This window comes from Elephas maximus, chromosome 9, assembly GCF_024166365.1.
Source record: "Elephas maximus indicus isolate mEleMax1 chromosome 9, mEleMax1 primary haplotype, whole genome shotgun sequence".
NCBI classification, from domain to species: domain Eukaryota; kingdom Metazoa; phylum Chordata; class Mammalia; order Proboscidea; family Elephantidae; genus Elephas; species Elephas maximus.
Genome location: NC_064827.1, coordinates 43,689,754 through 43,706,379, shown reverse-complemented (window position 1 = coordinate 43,706,379; position 16,626 = coordinate 43,689,754).

Genomic DNA, 16,626 nt, shown 5'->3' with positions numbered 1-16,626 from the left:
TTTGACTTAAAGCACAATTAAAAAAAAAGGGGGGGGGGGCAAAAGGCCTGAATAGGCATTTACCCAAAGAAGTGTACAGATGGCCAATAAGCACATGAAAAGATGCTCAGTATCATTAAAACAAAAAAAACAAACCCAGTGCCATCGAGTCGATTCCAACTCATAGCGACCCTATAGGACAGAACAGAACTCCCCCACAGAGTTTCCAAGGAGTGCCTGGCAGATTCCAACTGCCGACCCTTTGGTTCGCAGCCGTAGCACTTAACCAGTACACCACCAGGGCTTCCTCAGTACATCGTTAGCCATCAGGAAATACAAATCAAAACCCAAATGAGGTACACTTCACACCCACGAGGATGGCTATAATAAAAAAGACAGTGTCGTATATAACAAGTGTTGGCAAGGATGTGGAGAAATTGGAACCTTTGTACATTGCTGTTGGGAATGTAAAATGGTAGAATTGCTTTGGAAAATAGTCTGGCAGTTTCTCAAAAGGCTAAACATAGAGTTACCAAATGACCCAGCCATTCCTCTCCTAGGTATATACCCAGAAGAAATGAAAACCTATGTCCACATAAAAACTTGTAAACAAATGTTCATAGCAGCATTATTTTTAATAGCCAAAAAATAGAAACAATCTATATGTCCATAAAGTGATGAATGAATAAGTAAAACGTTACATATCCATACAATGGAATATTGTTCAGCAATAAAAAAATGAAACACTGGTATATGCTATACCATGGATGAACCTTGAAAACATTATGCTAAGTGAAAGGAGTCAGTCACAAAAGCCTACCTACATATTGTATGATCCATTTATACGAAGTCTACAGAGACTGAAAGTAGACTAGTGATTGCCTAGGGCTTGGGGTATCGGAGGTTGGGAGTGATAGCTAAGGGCTATAAAGTTTTCTTTTTGTAGTCCTGAAAATGTCCTGCTAATGTGTACACAGTTTCCTTTTGGGATGAAAGATGTTGTAAACTTAGATTATGATGATGGTTGCACAACTCTAATATACTAAAAACCACTGAATTATGCACTTCTAAATGGTTGAACTTTTTAGTATGTAAATTATATCTCAATAAAGCTGTTCAAATTAATTAATTTTTTAAAAATCAAGCTGGCCGGTAGGAGCTATCCACCTGCCAGACAGCTCTCTGGGGCTCTGGGATGAGCCCACAGGCTCAAATCCTGAAGAAGCCTGGGTATCTGAATGACTCCACGTGGGGGATGGGGAGTGGATATGGGAGGGGAAAGGCTGGAAAGGGCCAGAAAAGGGGAGAAATGGGGGCCTGGACCTTGTTGTTGTTTGCCGCTGAGTCGATTCCAACTCATGGTGACCCTAGGTGACAGGGCTGAGCTGCCCCATAGGGTTTCCTAGGCTGTAATCTTTACAGGAGCAGATCCCCAGGTCTTTTCTCCCACGGAGTGGCTGGTGGGTTCTAACTGGACCAACCATTTGGTTAACAACTGACTGCTTAGCCATTGCGCCATCAGGGCTCCTTGACCCAGGCCTTCTGGGTTCTAACTGGGGCTGGGAGCACCCCTACCAGATAGCACAGGGCAGCCCCACAGTCACCAGAGGTGGGTTTTAAAAAAATTTCAAGGTAGGCACACCAAAGCATGGAGCCTCCTGAGGCACAAGGCATTAGGCAAGGGACCCATGTGCTTTGTCTAAAACTGTACCGATTACCTCCACACGAGGCACGATGTAGTAAGAATTAAAACCAAGTGCTAGGGAAATGCTGAGAGAAGTGCTGAAAATCAGAGTGCAGGTAAGAGCAAGACAGTATTTTCCCCTCTGATATGGGAGAAAAGCCATATAGGCAGAACTATAACGCAAGGCAGAAGATGAATTGTGTTCAATAACCCGTTGCCATTGGTCGGTTCTGACTCATAGTGACCCTAACGGACAGAGCAGAACTGCCCGACGGGGTTTCTAAGGACCGCCTGGTGGATTTGAACTGCCAACCTTTTGGTTAGGCGCAGTAGCTCTTAACCACTGCGCCACTAATAGAGGGGTGAAATGCAGTGGTAATTCAGAGGACAAATTGCTTCATGAAGGAAGGTGCTTTGATTAAGGAAAATGTATAATGACCATTTAACTCCTTGTTAGCATTTAAGTTTCAAAAAATGTAATTTATTAAATGTCTTTATTTTTCTACTGTGTGCAACGTTTCTGTCAGGTTCTAGAGAAGAGAGCTCTTTACTGTGGTCCAAGCAGTATGAAGGGGGTTGTTTGGGGAATGCAAAGGTTAATGACAGCAGGCTTTCTGAGAGATTTACTCTGCCTCCCCAAGTGGTAGGCACAGAATACAAAGGCACAAGATAAGACATTCAAGGTCAAAGTGGCAGCAGGAGAGAAAACAAGGTGGGGAATGAACAAAGTAGGTCTGAGGAGATGCAGCTTTATTTTACATTTGTATTCATTCCTTTTTGTTTGTTTTTTATTGTGTCAAAATATACATAACACGTTGTTGCCATTAAATGCCGTTGAGTTGATTCCGACTCATAGCAACCCTATGTACAACAGAACGAAACATTGCCTGGTCCTGTGCCATCCTCACAGTCGTTGCTATGCTTGAGCTCATCATTGCAGCCACGTATGTAAAATTTACCATTTTAGTTTACAATTTAGTGCCATTAAGTACGTTTACAGTGTTGTATAACCATCATGACTATTTCCAGAACTTTTTCGTCATCCCAAACAAATTCCGTACCCATTAAATGATTGCTTCCCATTCTCCTCCTGCCCCCAACTCCTGGTAATCTCATTCTACTTTCTGTCTCTATGAATTTGTCTGTTCTAGATAACTCATGGAAACCCTGGTCACATAGTGGTTAAGAGCTATGGCTGCTAACCAAAATGTTGGCAGTTCAAAATCCACCAGGCGCTCCTTGGAAACCCTATCAGGCAGTTCTACTCTGTCCTATAGGGTCGCTATGAGTCAGAATTGACAGCAATGGGCTTTTTTTTTTTCAGATAACTCATATAAGTGGAATCATATAATACTTGTCCTTTTGTGTCTGGTTTATCTTACTTAGCATAATATTTTCAAGATTCATCCAGATTGTAGCATATATCAGAACTTCCTTTCTTTATATGATGGCATAATATTCCATTATATGTATGTGCCACATTTTGTTTATCTGTTCATCTGTTGATAGACAGACACTTGGGTTGTTTCCACCTCTTGGCTATCATGAATAATGCTGTTACGAACTTTCGTGTACGAGTATTTGTTTGAGTCACCGTTTCGATTCTTTTTGGATATATACCTAGGAGTGGAATTGCTGGGTCATGTGGTAATTCTGGTGGCACAGTGGTGAAGAGCTGCGCCTGCTAACCAAAATGTTGGCAGTTCAAATCCACCAGCCGCTTCTTGGAAACCCTATGGGGCAGTTCTACTCTGTCCTATAGGGTCGCTATGAGTCGAAATTGACTCAAAGGCAACGGGTTATGGTAACTCAGTGTTTAACTTTTGAGAAACTACCAAACTATTTTTCACCACCAATGCGTGAGTATCCCAGTTTCTCCACATCCTTATTCCCCCGGCCCCCCTTTTATTTTAAATTATAGCCATCTTAGTAGATATGAGGTGGTGGTGTTCGTGTGTTTCTAGGAATTTGCCCGTTTCGTCTAGGTTATTCACTTTATTGGCATACAGTTCTTCATAGTATTCTCTTACAATCCTTTTTTACTTCTGGAAGGTTGGTAGAAATACTAAAGCCCCCTTTTTGTTTCTGATTTTAGTAATTTGAGTCTTCTCTCTTTTTCTTAGTCAATCTAGCTAAAGATTTGTCAGTTTTGTTCCTCTTTGCAAAAAACCAACTTTTTAGTTCATTGAATGTATCATTTTTCTGTTCTCTATTTTGTTTATCTCTGCTCTAATCTTTATGTCTTTATTTCTCCTAGCTTTGAGTTAAGTTTGCTTTTTTCTTCTAGCTCATTAAAGTGTACAGTTAGGTTACTGATTCGAGATCTTTCTTCTTTTTTAATGTAGGCATTTAGAGCTGTAAATTTCTCTCTGAGCATTGCCTTTGCTGCATCCTGTTAGTTTTGGTGTGTGTTTTATATTTCATTACTCAAGGTATTTTCAGACTTCTCTCAAGATTTCTTTTGTGACTCACTGGTTGTTTAATAGTGTGTTGTTTCATTTCCTTATATTTGTGAGTTTTCCAGTTTTCCTTCTGATATTGATCTCTAGTTTCATTCTGTTGTGGTTGGAAGAGATACTTTTTATGGTTAAAATTTTTTCAATTTATTAAGAATTGTTTTCCATCTAAGATACATCTGTTGGTCTCATCCCATCCGGAGCAAAGGAGAATGAAGAAAACCAAAGACACAGGGAAAATATTAGCCCAATGGATTAAAGAACCACGTGAACCACAGCCTCCGTCAGCCTGAGCCAGAAGAACTAGATGGTGCCTGGCTACTGCCACCAACTGCTTTTACAGGGATCACAACAGAGCAGGAGAAAAATGTAGAACTCAAATTCACACAAAAAAAAAAAAGACCAGACTTAACTGGTCTGACAGACACTAGAGGAACTCCTGAGACTATGGCCCCCCAGGCACTCTGCTAACTCCCAACTGAAACCATTCCTGAAGCCCACCTTTCAGCCAAAGATTAGATAGGCCTATAAAACAAACAGTAACACATGTGAGGAACGTGCTTCTTAGTTCAGTAAAATATATGAGACCAAATGGGCAAATCGTGCCCAAAAGCAAGATGAGAAGGCAGGGAGGGACAGGAAAACTGGGAAACTGAGGTAGAAGGCGAAAGAATGCTGTCACATTGTGGGGAATACAACCAACGCCACAAAACAATACGTGTATAAATTTTTAAATGAGAAACTAACTTGACCTGCAAAGTTTCACCTAAAGCACAATAAAATTAAAAAAATAATAAAATTTCATATCTGGAGAAGATATCTTTTACATATAAACGTGAAATAAAGACATTCTCAGGCCAAAAAATAAGAATTGTTTTGTGGCCTGACACGTGGTCTGTCCTAGAGAATGTTCCATGAGCACTTGAGAACAATATGTATTCTGCTGTTGTTGGGTGGGTATCTATATCTGTTAGGTCTAATTGGTTTATAGTGTTGTTTAAGTCCTCTGTTTCCTTATTGATCTTCTGTCTGGTTGTTTTATTTATTATTGAAAGTGGTGTACTGAAGCCTCCAACTACTATTACAGGAATGTCTATTTCTCCCCTTTCATTTCGGTCTATTTTGCTTTGTATATTTTGAGGCTCTGTTGTTAGGTATGTGTATATTCACAATTGTTAGGTTTCCTTGACTAATTGAACCTTTTAATAATATACAGTGTCCTCATTTGTTTCTTGTAACCTTTTGTTTTAAAGTCTATTTTGTCTAATATTGATACAGCCACCCCAGCTCTCTTTTGGTTACTATTTGCATGGAATATATTTTTCCATCCTTTTATTTTCATCCTACCAGTGTCTTTGGATCTAAAGTGAGTTCTCTTGTAGCAAACATATAGATGGATCATGTTGCCAATCTCTGCCTTTTAATTACGGAGTTTAATCCATTTACACTTAATTACTCATAAGGCAGGACTTATCTCTACCATTTCGTTGTTTCTTTTCCGTATGTCTTCTATGTCTTTTCTTCAATTCCTCCATTATTGCCTTTTTACTTGATTTTTGCAGTGTACCATTCTGATTCCCGTCTTTCCGTTTCCTTATTGTCTTAGTCATCTAGTGCTGCTATAACAGAAATACCACAAGTGGATGACTTTAATGAAGAGACATTTATTCTCTCAGAGTCTAGTAGACTACAAGTCCAAATTCAAGGCATCAGTTCCAGGGGGAAGGCTTTCTTTCTCTGTCAGCTCTGGAGGAAGGTCCATGTCATCAGTCTTCCCTTGGTCTAGGAGCTTCTCTGCACAGGAACCTCAGGTCCAAAGGACACGCCCTGCTCCCGGCACTGTTTTCTTGATGGTATGAGTTCCCCACATCTCTCTGCTCGCTTCTCTCTTTTATCTATCAAAAGAGATTGGCTTATCAATAAAGAACAGTGGTGAATCTGTGAAACATTTCGTAACATGGAGGAACCTGGAAGGCATTATGCTGAGTGAAATTAGACGCAAAAGGACAAATATTGTATAAGACCACTATTATAAGATCTTGAGAAATAGTATAAACTGAGAAGAACACATACTTTTGTGGTTATGAGGTGGGGGGGAGGGAGGGTGGGAGAGGGCTATTTACTGATTAGTTAGTAGACAAGAACTACTTTAGGTGAAGGGAAGGACAATAAATACATGGAAGGTCAGCTCAACTGGACTGGACCAAAAGCAAAGAAGTTTCTGGGATAAACTGAATGCTTCAAAGGTCAGCGGAGCAAGGGCGGGGGTTTGGGGACTACGGCTTAAGGGGACTTCTAAGTCAATTGGCAAAATAATTCTATTATGAAAACATTCTGCATCCCACTTTGAAATGTGGCGTCTGGGGTCTTAAATGCTAACAAGCAGCCATCTAAGATGCATCAATTGGTCTCAACCCACCTGGATCAAAGGAGAATGAAGAACACCAAGGTCCCACAATAACTATAAGCCCAAGAGACAGAAAGGGCCACAAGAACCAGAGACTTACATCATCCTGAGACCAGAAGAACTAGATGGTGCCCGGCCACAACCAATGACTGCCCTGACAGGGAGCACAACAGAGAACCCCTGAGGGAGCAGGAGATCAGTGGGATGCAGACCCCAAATTCTCATAAAAAGACCAGACTTAATGGTCTGACTGAGACTAGAAGAATCCCGGCGGTCATGGTCCCCAAACCTTCTGTTGGCCCAGGACAGGAACCATTCCCGAAGACAACTCATCAGACATGGAAGGGCCTGGACAATGGGTTGGAGAGAGATGCTGACAAAGAGTGAGCTACTTGTATCAGGTAGACACTTGAGACTGTGTTGGCATCTCCTGTCTGGAGGGGAGATAGGAGGGTAGAGAGGGTTAGAAACTGGCAAAATTGTCACAAAAGGAGAGACTGGAAGGAGGGAGCAGGCTGACTCATTAGGGGGAGAGTAAGTGGGAGTATGGAGTAAGGTGTATATAAGCTTATATGTGACAGACTGACTTGATTTGTAAATGTTCACTTAAAGCTCAATAAAAATTATTAAAAAAAAAAAAGAGATTGGCTTAAGACACTCTAATCTGGTAGATCTCATCAACATAACTACCACTAATCCATCTAATTACATCATACGGATAGGATTTACCACACATAGGGAAATCACACTGGATGACAAAATGGCAGACAGTCATACAATACTGGGAATCATGACCTAGCCAAGTTGGCACATATTTTATGCGGACACAATCCAATTCATGACACTTATTTTTTAAATTTTCCTCAGTGATTACTTTAGAGATTATAACTAACATCTTAAACTTATAAAAACATCGTTTGTTTTTTCCTTAAGTCCCTTAGTTTCTCTTCACTTTTTCTCATTCTTTTTCCTTTCTGCTACTCAGACTCAGTAAATTCAATTGCCATTTCTTCAAGTTTCATGATTCTTTCTTCTGCCTGTTCAAGTATGCTGTTGAATCTCTCTAGTGAATATTTCATTGTAGTTATTGTACTTTCCATCTTTATAATTTGTTTGATTCCTTTATATAATTTTTATTTCTTTATTGATATTCTCATTTTGCTGATACATCATTTTCTAGTTTTTTTCTAGTTCTTTGTCCATGGTTTACTTCAGCTCTTTGAGCATATTTAAGACTGTTGATTTATAGTCTTTTTGTCTAATAAGTCCAATGTCTGGGCTTCCCCAGGCACAATTTCTGTCAGTATATTTTTTTTCCATTGAATAGGTCATACTCTCCTGTTTATTCATCTTGTGATTTTTTTTTTGTTGAAAACTGTGCATTTGAATATTTTAATATTGTAACTCTGGAAATCAGATACTTCCCATCCACCAGGGTTTGCTGTTATTGTTAAAGGCTTCAATTGTACTTAGCCAGTGTTTTGAGAGAGAGTTCCTTGAATGCCAAAAGACAAGAAAAAAAACTGTCCAAGTCTTTGCATATTGGTTCTGTGCTGGAGCACTCCTTTAAACACTTACCCAGGCCATTTACAACTCTGCCTTGGTCTTCAGTTCCTGCTTGCACTGAACCTAGAGATCAGCCAGTTGTGAATGCATAGGGTCTTTTCAGGTCTCTTCTGAGCTTTCAGAGTATACATCCTGCCCTGGCCCTGCAGGTGATTTTCTAAATTTCCCAGTATACACAGGTGCTTTTTCATGCCCATACTTCCCAAAGAAACTTTCCTGTGTAGAGGAGACAGAGAATTCTAATTTGAAGGGTCAACGTACCTCTCCAAGAGCAGTGGTGGTTCAGTGTGAGAATTCTCGCCTTCCATGAGGGAGACCTGGGTTCGATTTCCAGCCAGTGTACCTCAGGTGCAGCCCCCACCCATCTGTCAGTGGAGGCTTGCATATTATATTACTATGATCCTGAACAGGTTTCTGCAGAGCTTCCAGACTAAGACAGACTAGGAACAAAGGCTCCTGATCTACTTCCAAAAAAAAAATCAACCAATGAAAACCCTGTGGATCAAACAGTCCCATCCCGTTGTGCATAAGGTCCCCATAAGTTGGGGGCCAACTTAACTTGGCAGTTAACAAAGCAACAGCATGTGCTTCTCTAGGCCCTTGTGTTTTTGTTTGAAATTCAGGGATTTGAAAGGCCAAAGGCAGACCTCTTTTTTCCTGTAAATATCAGCATTCCTCCTTTGCTGATCACCTAGGAATAAGAAGTGGGTGAGTGTGGTGGGGGCGGGGGGGGTCTTTAGCAGCTTGGGGGAATGAGGGACAGGTTATCAGTAGAGTCTGATAAAGAGGGAGGTTAGTTTATTTGTTGAGATGGAGTGATTAAACTCCTAAAGTGAATTTTGAAAGACAGCTGCAAACATTACAGAGCTGTTGATTAAAACTAATTACTGTTGTAGATGTTTTGCATTTCTTCAGCACTTTGTATTTATAAAGTATTTTGTAATCACTTATTAGCTCTTCCCCACCCCAGCCTTGTAACATGCGCAATTACTACAGATGTGTGTATTTGTCCTCTGGGAAGAAGTCTGACCTGCTCTGGCTACATACTAGGAGTGAGGATTCAGAATCCTCATTGCAGCAATTTTCCTCACTCATTTTGTGACTTTGAGAATTGAAAAAAAATGAGAACTTGAATATTGTCTTACTCTATAATTTTACTATGAAGAATAACTCATGAAGATGATTGAGTGCTTTGCTAAATTAAAAAAGATATTTTATAGGTATACTAACTTCTCTAAACTTCAATGTTCTCAAACTTTTTAAGAAATAAAATTAATGATAGTATCTATATCACAGAATTTTTACAGGTCAAGTGCTTAGCATAGTGCCTAGCGTATGTGCTTAATAAATGGTTGATAAATTTAAGCCATTAATACTGTAAGAAAACCCATATAATCTATTTATTCTTACTACCTACACTTGATTGTTTTAGTGTTCTGATTTTGGATGGGAAACCCTGGTGGCATAGTGGTTAAGAGCTATGGCTGCTAACCCAAAGGTTGGCAATGTGAATCTACCAGGCGCTCCTTGGAAACTCTATGGGGCAATTCTACTCTGTCCTGTAGGGTCACTATGAGTCAGAACTGACTCGATGGCAACAGGTTTGGTTTTGGTTTGGTCTTTGGATGAAGATGCATACAGATGTACATTCATCAGTATTTACTGAGTGACTCCCATTTATCAGGCATTGTTCTTGGAGCTAGGGATACAGTGATGAACAAAAAAGGAGTTCCTCCTCCTACTTGGGGAAATGCACATTATCATGGTGGACAGGCATACATTCTAGTGGGACTTAGGCTGGGATAGAGAGGGTAGAAGCAGTGATTAAGATATACGTAGTTGAAAAATGTGTGGAAAGAGAAATTTTCATATAAAAAGTAATACGGCACTAAGTAATATATATAAGCTATTCATTTTATATAAAGTTATATGTATACTTAATATATTTATTTAAAAAACAAATATACTTATGAGTTTATAAGATATTTGAAAGAAAAAATTATTATATAAGCAATAATACCACTATACTGAAATTTTGAAAAATAGAAAAAGTATACATAATTTTGTTTCTACTATTGTTCCTATTAAATCTGTTTAGCATAAGTTTATACGTGGTTCATTCAATGTAAAATGAGCATCTATTTTGTGCTTTGCAACTAGTCCATATGAAATCTCACAGTGGTTAGGTTAAACTACTGAAATTATGGGTAAAATTAACTAAGAGGTAAAAAAAAATTTTATTGTCATAAAATACATATAACAAAATTTGCCGTTTTAACTGTTTTCAGGTGTACATTTTAGTGACATGAGTTACGTTTGATATGAAAACTCTAGTACAAGTCTTTCGATGCACATAGCTACAGGTTCCCAAATTGCTCAATATTTTAAAAAGCTAATATAACAGATGTCCTTTAACAATTTTATTATGAAACATACACAAAAAGTAAAAGTAACATCTGTGTGTCTTTGTTTTCATCCAAGGCGCCAGGGAGATTTATAGTAATTACAAAAACAATTTCCCAAGGCAAAATTGGGTAGGAACTAGCTCTTTAACCCTGTGCAGCTGCTTACTTTCCTGCAAACCTGGTTCCTTGTGAGGTCAGTGGGAACAGGGCCTGGTGGAATCCATACTATGCTTCCGTTTGCTTCTACAAGCTAACCCAAACCCACTTTGAATTTATTCTCTCTTTGTTCGTACCCTTTTTAGGGCTATATGTATGTATCTATAGGGTTGCTACGAGTCGGAATCGACTCTACGGCACTGGGTTTGGGTTTTCGGTATATATACATCACCAGCACGCCTACCCTGGACGACCATTTCCAACTATACATCATCCAAGTGAGCTAGGGCTTTCCTAACATATTGCTCTCGTACATCAACAAAGTAGGCTGTGACTCCAGTGAAATAGTGTAATGCACCACTGGGGTGAGGCATATTGATAGAGTAAAGCTGGTCGATCTGTGAATTGTAGATATCTAGGAGTTTGGGTCAAGAGAGTAATGCAGATCTCAGGTTGGACTGATGTGGTTATGAATGGTATTTTATGATGTAAAGTTTACTTCTGACTTAGAAAGTAATTTAATATGGTGACACCGGAGTTGGGATTAAGTGAGGTCGGTGTAGTAGGTATCTGTAGCTCTTGGAAGATCTATTTCAGGAATAAATTACTCTTCTTGATACTTTCATTCGTTTTGTGATATGTCATCTGGGGCACTAGAGAATTGGCCTAGGAGGAAAGTTTTGCACACAAAGCAGAATGGGTGCATTCTTCTGCTTGCCAGGTAAGTAAATACAAGAGGATTGTGGTCCCTCGAAGCCTCAGTTGCCATTTGTTTCCATTGGTTGGAGCTGCGTTCTCAGAGGAGCTTGTTCCTGACCTAATGTTTATGTAACAAAACAGCAGTTGCTAGGCATAACGTGTTAGCAATTCCTAAAGATTTTGGAGATCAGAATAACTGTAGTGTTTACAGAGGAACAATACTAGTTGCCATGGAATTGATTCCCACTCACAGAGACCTCATGTGTACCACATTAGAACTGTGCTCCACAGGGGTTTCAGTGGATGGTTTTTTAGAAGTAGATAGCCAGCCCTTTCTTCTGGGATATCTCTGGTTGGACACCCACACCTCTTTTCCTGGCATCCCATACAATGGGAATCTAGAGAAATATAGGTACTAGGAGCCTGCCTGTTTGTTCCCTGCAGAGACTTAGGGCTGGAAAAAATAAAGGTCATCATACCCAACCCCCTTTTCCAAGCTTGAACCTCTTACAAGGTCCCTGCAGTTCGTGCTCCACAGCTTCAGCATGGGAGATGTGGGTGGGTCAGTTTCCTGACATTTGGGGTTGCAGACAGCTTAGCTGAGATGGCAGCAGTGGAAGGCAATATCACAAAGACATTCTGAACTCCCTTAGCCCAGGGTCTGTATTGAAGGGGTGAGATAAAGGGAGAGGGATACTGGCCATGCTGAAAGAGAGCAGGTAAAGATGAATTCACCGAAGCAGGATTAAATCCCTGGAATGTAGTAGGCATCTGAAGACCAGAAGGTAGAGAGGAGCCTCAGGTTCTCACTGTTAACTTCTTACCCTCAGGTGGTTTCTAGGGAAATAGCTACCCCTATCCCACAACATAAAGCTGTATACTTAAAAAAAATTTTTTTTTTCTTAGTGTGTTGGCTTTTGGATTGAGATAGAAACCAGAGTCCCTACCAAGATAACTTGAAACAAGTTAAGTTTGAGTTATACAGGCCATGGATTTGGCTTCTTGCCCCTCTTTTCTTGCAGCCATCCATGTCTTCCAGAGCTAGGTTCTCACCTAGGTCCATCTCAAATTGGAATGCAGTTTCCCAATTTATACCTCACTTTTCAGACACTGAAATGAGTAGATGAACCATTTTTTAGGTTTTTAAGGTTAGAATTAGAGTCATAAAATTGAAAAAGGTGTCAAAAATTTCATCTGGGCCAGTTCTTCTCCATATCCCTGACCCTGTCTGTAAAGTTTGTTGGTTTCTCTGCTCTCCTTAAAATGTCAATTCCCTCATGGCAGGAGACCACATATTAAGAATACAGTCACATGAATACTAAAAATCTCCAGAAATATCAGGAGTAAATGTCCCTGATATTTATGAAAATATGTTTGAGGTTCTTCTGATTCCTTCTAGCCCCTTCCCTGACATATCTCCTTGATTCTGATCTGGAGGCGAGCACTATCACAAAGCCCTCCAGCTCTCTTTATCCTAGACACTCGCCTAATAGGATTCCTGGTGCCTTAATTGGTGAGGAGGCCTCCAACATGCTACCCTTTTGTCAGAAAGTCCTGTAGGGTATAGAACAAAAGATGTTAAATTTGTTCATTTTTCTTATCTACATTTCACAAGAAAATTCAAAAATGGTGTCTCTGATCTCAGGTCCTTTCTGTTTTCCAAAGAAAAAAAAGTCAAGCAGATCATCCCCTAACATAAAGAAACCTATGCATAAGTCTACAGCCACACTTAAATGCACAGCGAAACCTTCACAAAACCTATGTCAGGCACTGAGAACTTAAACCTCAGGATTAGATTAAACCCACAGACCTTTTAGGGAGACAGCCAACAATCTTTTTATCTATTTTATGTGGCAATGCTAATTTTACTTTTAGAAGAGAAGACCAAATGTCATTTTTATAATTACGATGTTACAACAGTAGAAATGTAGGAGTGTGAAATGTGTAATGTTATAGACAAATTTAGTTTGAAATGCAAATATCACAGCAGAGTGGGCTGTGTATCCAGATCTCAGCTGAAATTCTCCGAAAGGGTTCTGATGACCAGCAACTTCAGTTGGCTAAAGGGTCCCCAGTAGAGGAAGAGGAGGGAATAAGGAGGGGGATGGAATAGGGGTGGGGGCAGTCTAAACTTTGTCAGTTTCCTCTGCTCTTCTCAGGGGACTGTTCATGGATTTGAATATTTACAGAAGTGAATTCTTCCACTGCAGTATGTGTATTTGAGAGTTAACTTGAAAATTTTGTGATGATAGTACAGACTGCTGCTTATGATGACTGAGAGACCTTGAAGACATTATTTAACCTGCAAATTGGACTGCTTCAATCCTTTGCTCAGAATCCTCCTATGGATGCCAGTGTCAGTAGCATAAACCAGTCATCATTCGTTTGGTTATCTCATTCCTTTGTTTTTTCCACAGTTATTTATTGCATAACGGGAACCCTGGTGGTATAGTGGTAAGACCTATGGCTGCTAACCAGAAGGCTGGCAGTTTGAATCCACCAGGCACTCTTTGGAGACTCTATGAGGGCAGTTCTACTCTGTCCTATAGGGTTGCTTTGAGTTGGAATTGACTCGATGGCAACGGGTTTTGGGTTTTATTGTATAACAGGTCCTGTGCTAGGTGTTGGAGATACAGTAGTAAAGAAAACAGACAAGGGAGTCTCAGCATTCTTAGAGCTTACATTTTATGGTGGAGACAAACAATAAGCTAATAATTTTAATATTCTGACCTAAAACTAATCTGTGTTTCTCCCTGACATTCCACCACAGTCATGTTCCCAATAGCCAATCATGTTCCCCCTCAGCCATTCCACCAATATATCCCAGGAAGGAGGGATGATGAATGCCACTTAACAAAGGATAAAAAGAAAAATACCTTAGATAGGAAAATGAAGTAAAATAACCAACTTTCACTGAAGACAGACATATGGAGGCAGGTGGAGATGACAGAAATCTTCAGGTAGTAAGGAGGTTGACCTGAGACCCTTAAACCTTGGTGGCAAGTTTCAAGCCCAGAAGCTCCATATTTGATATGGGGAATTATATTAGTTTCCTGGAATTCCTGGATGGTGACAACTGTTAACACGTTCAGCTACTATCCCAAAGGTTGGAAGTTTCACTTTACCCAGACGTGCCTCAGAAGAAAGACATAGTGATCTACTTCCAAAAATATCTGCCATTAAAAGTCCTACGGAAAACTGTTCTGCTCAGAATGGAAGAGAATCAACTAGATGCACGTTTTTTTTAGTTTCTGTCATGGATTGAATTGTGTCTGCCTACAATACGTGCCAACCTGGCTAGGTCATGATTCCCAGTATTGTATGACTGTCTGCCATTTTGTCATCCAGTGTGATTTCCCTATGTGTGGTAAATCCTATCCGTATGATGTAATTAGATGGATTAGTGGTAGTTATGTTGATGAGATCTACCAGATTAGAGTGTCTTAAGCCAATCTCTTTTTTTTTTTTAATAATTTTTATTGAGCTTTAAGTGAACATTTACAAATCAAGTCAGTCTGTCACATATAAGCTTATATACACCTTACTCCATACTCCCACTTACTCTCCCCCTAATGAGTCAGCCTGCTCCCTCCTTCCAGTCTCTCCTTTTGTGACAATTTTGCCAGTTTCTAACCCTCTCTACCCTCCTATCTCCCCTCCAGACAGGAGATGCCAACACAGTCTCAAGTGTCTACCTGATACAAGTAGCTCACTCTTTGTCAGCATCTCTCTCCAACCCATTGTCCAGGCCCTTCCATGTCTGATGAGTTGTCTTCGGGAATGGTTCCTGTCCTGGGCCAACAGAAGGTTTGGGGACCATGACCGCCGGGATTCTTCTAGTCTCAGTCAGACCATTAAGTCTGGTCTTTTTATGAGAATTTGGGGTCTGCATCCCACTGATCTCCTGCTCCCTCAGGGGTTCTCTGTTGTGCTCCCTGTCAGGGCAGTCATTGGTTGTGGCCGGGCACCATCTAGTTCTTCTGGTCTCAGGATGATGTAAGTCTCTGGTTCTTGTGGCCCTTTCTGTCTCTTGGGCTTATAGTTATTGTGGGACCTTGGTGTTCTTCATTCTCCTTTGATCCAGGTGGGTTGAGACCAATTGATGCATCTTAGATGGCTGCTTGTTAGCATTTAAGACCCCAGACGCCACATTTCAAAGTGGGATGCAGAATGTTTTCATAATAGAATTATTTTGCCAATTGACTTAGAAGTCCCCTTAAGCCGTAGTCCCCAAACCCCCGCCCTTGCTCCGCTGACCTTTGAAGCATTCAGTTTATCCCAGAAACTTCTTTGCTTTTGGTCCAGTCCAGTTGAGCTGACCTTCCATGTATTTATTGTCCTTCCCTTCACCTAAAGTAGTTCTTGTCTACTAACTAATCAGTAAATAGCCCTCTCCCACCCTCCCTCCCCCCCACCTCATAACCACAAAAGTATGTGTTCTTCTCAGTTTATACTATTTCTCAAGATCTTATAATAGTGGTCTTATACAATATTTGTCCTTTTGCGTCTAATTTCACTCAGCATAATGCCTTCCAGGTTCCTCCATGTTACGAAATGTTTCACAGATTCACCACTGTTCTTTATTGATAAGCCAATCTCTTTTGATAGATAAAAGAGAGAAGCGAGCAGAGAGATGTGGGGAACTCATACCATCAAGAAAACAGTGCCGGGAGCAGGGCGTGTCCTTTGGACCTGAGGTTCCTGTGCAGAGAAGCTCCTAGACCAAGGGAAGACTGATGACATGGACCTTCCTCCAGAGCTGACAGAGAAAGAAAGCCTTCCCCCTGGAACTGATGCCTTGAATTTGGACTTGTAGTCTACTAGACTCTGAGAGAATAAATGTCTCTTCATTAAAGTCATCCACTTGTGGTATTTCTGTTATAGCAGCACTAGATGACTAAGACAATAAGGAAACGGAAAGACGGGAATCAGAATGGTACACTGCAAAAATCAAGTAAAAAGGCAATAATGGAGGAATTGAAGAAAAGACATAGAAGACATACGGAAAAGAAACAACGAAATGGTAGAGATAAGTCCTGCCTTATGAGTAATTAAGTGTAAATGGATTAAACTCCGTAATTAAAAGGCAGAGATTGGCAACATGATCCATCTATATGTTTGCTACAAGAGAACTCACTTTAGATCCAAAGACACTGGTAGGATGAAAATAAAAGGATGGAAAAATATATTCCATGCAAATAGTAACCAAAAGAGAGCTGGGGTGGCTGTATCAATATTAGACAAAATAGACTTTAAAACAAAAGGTTACAAGAA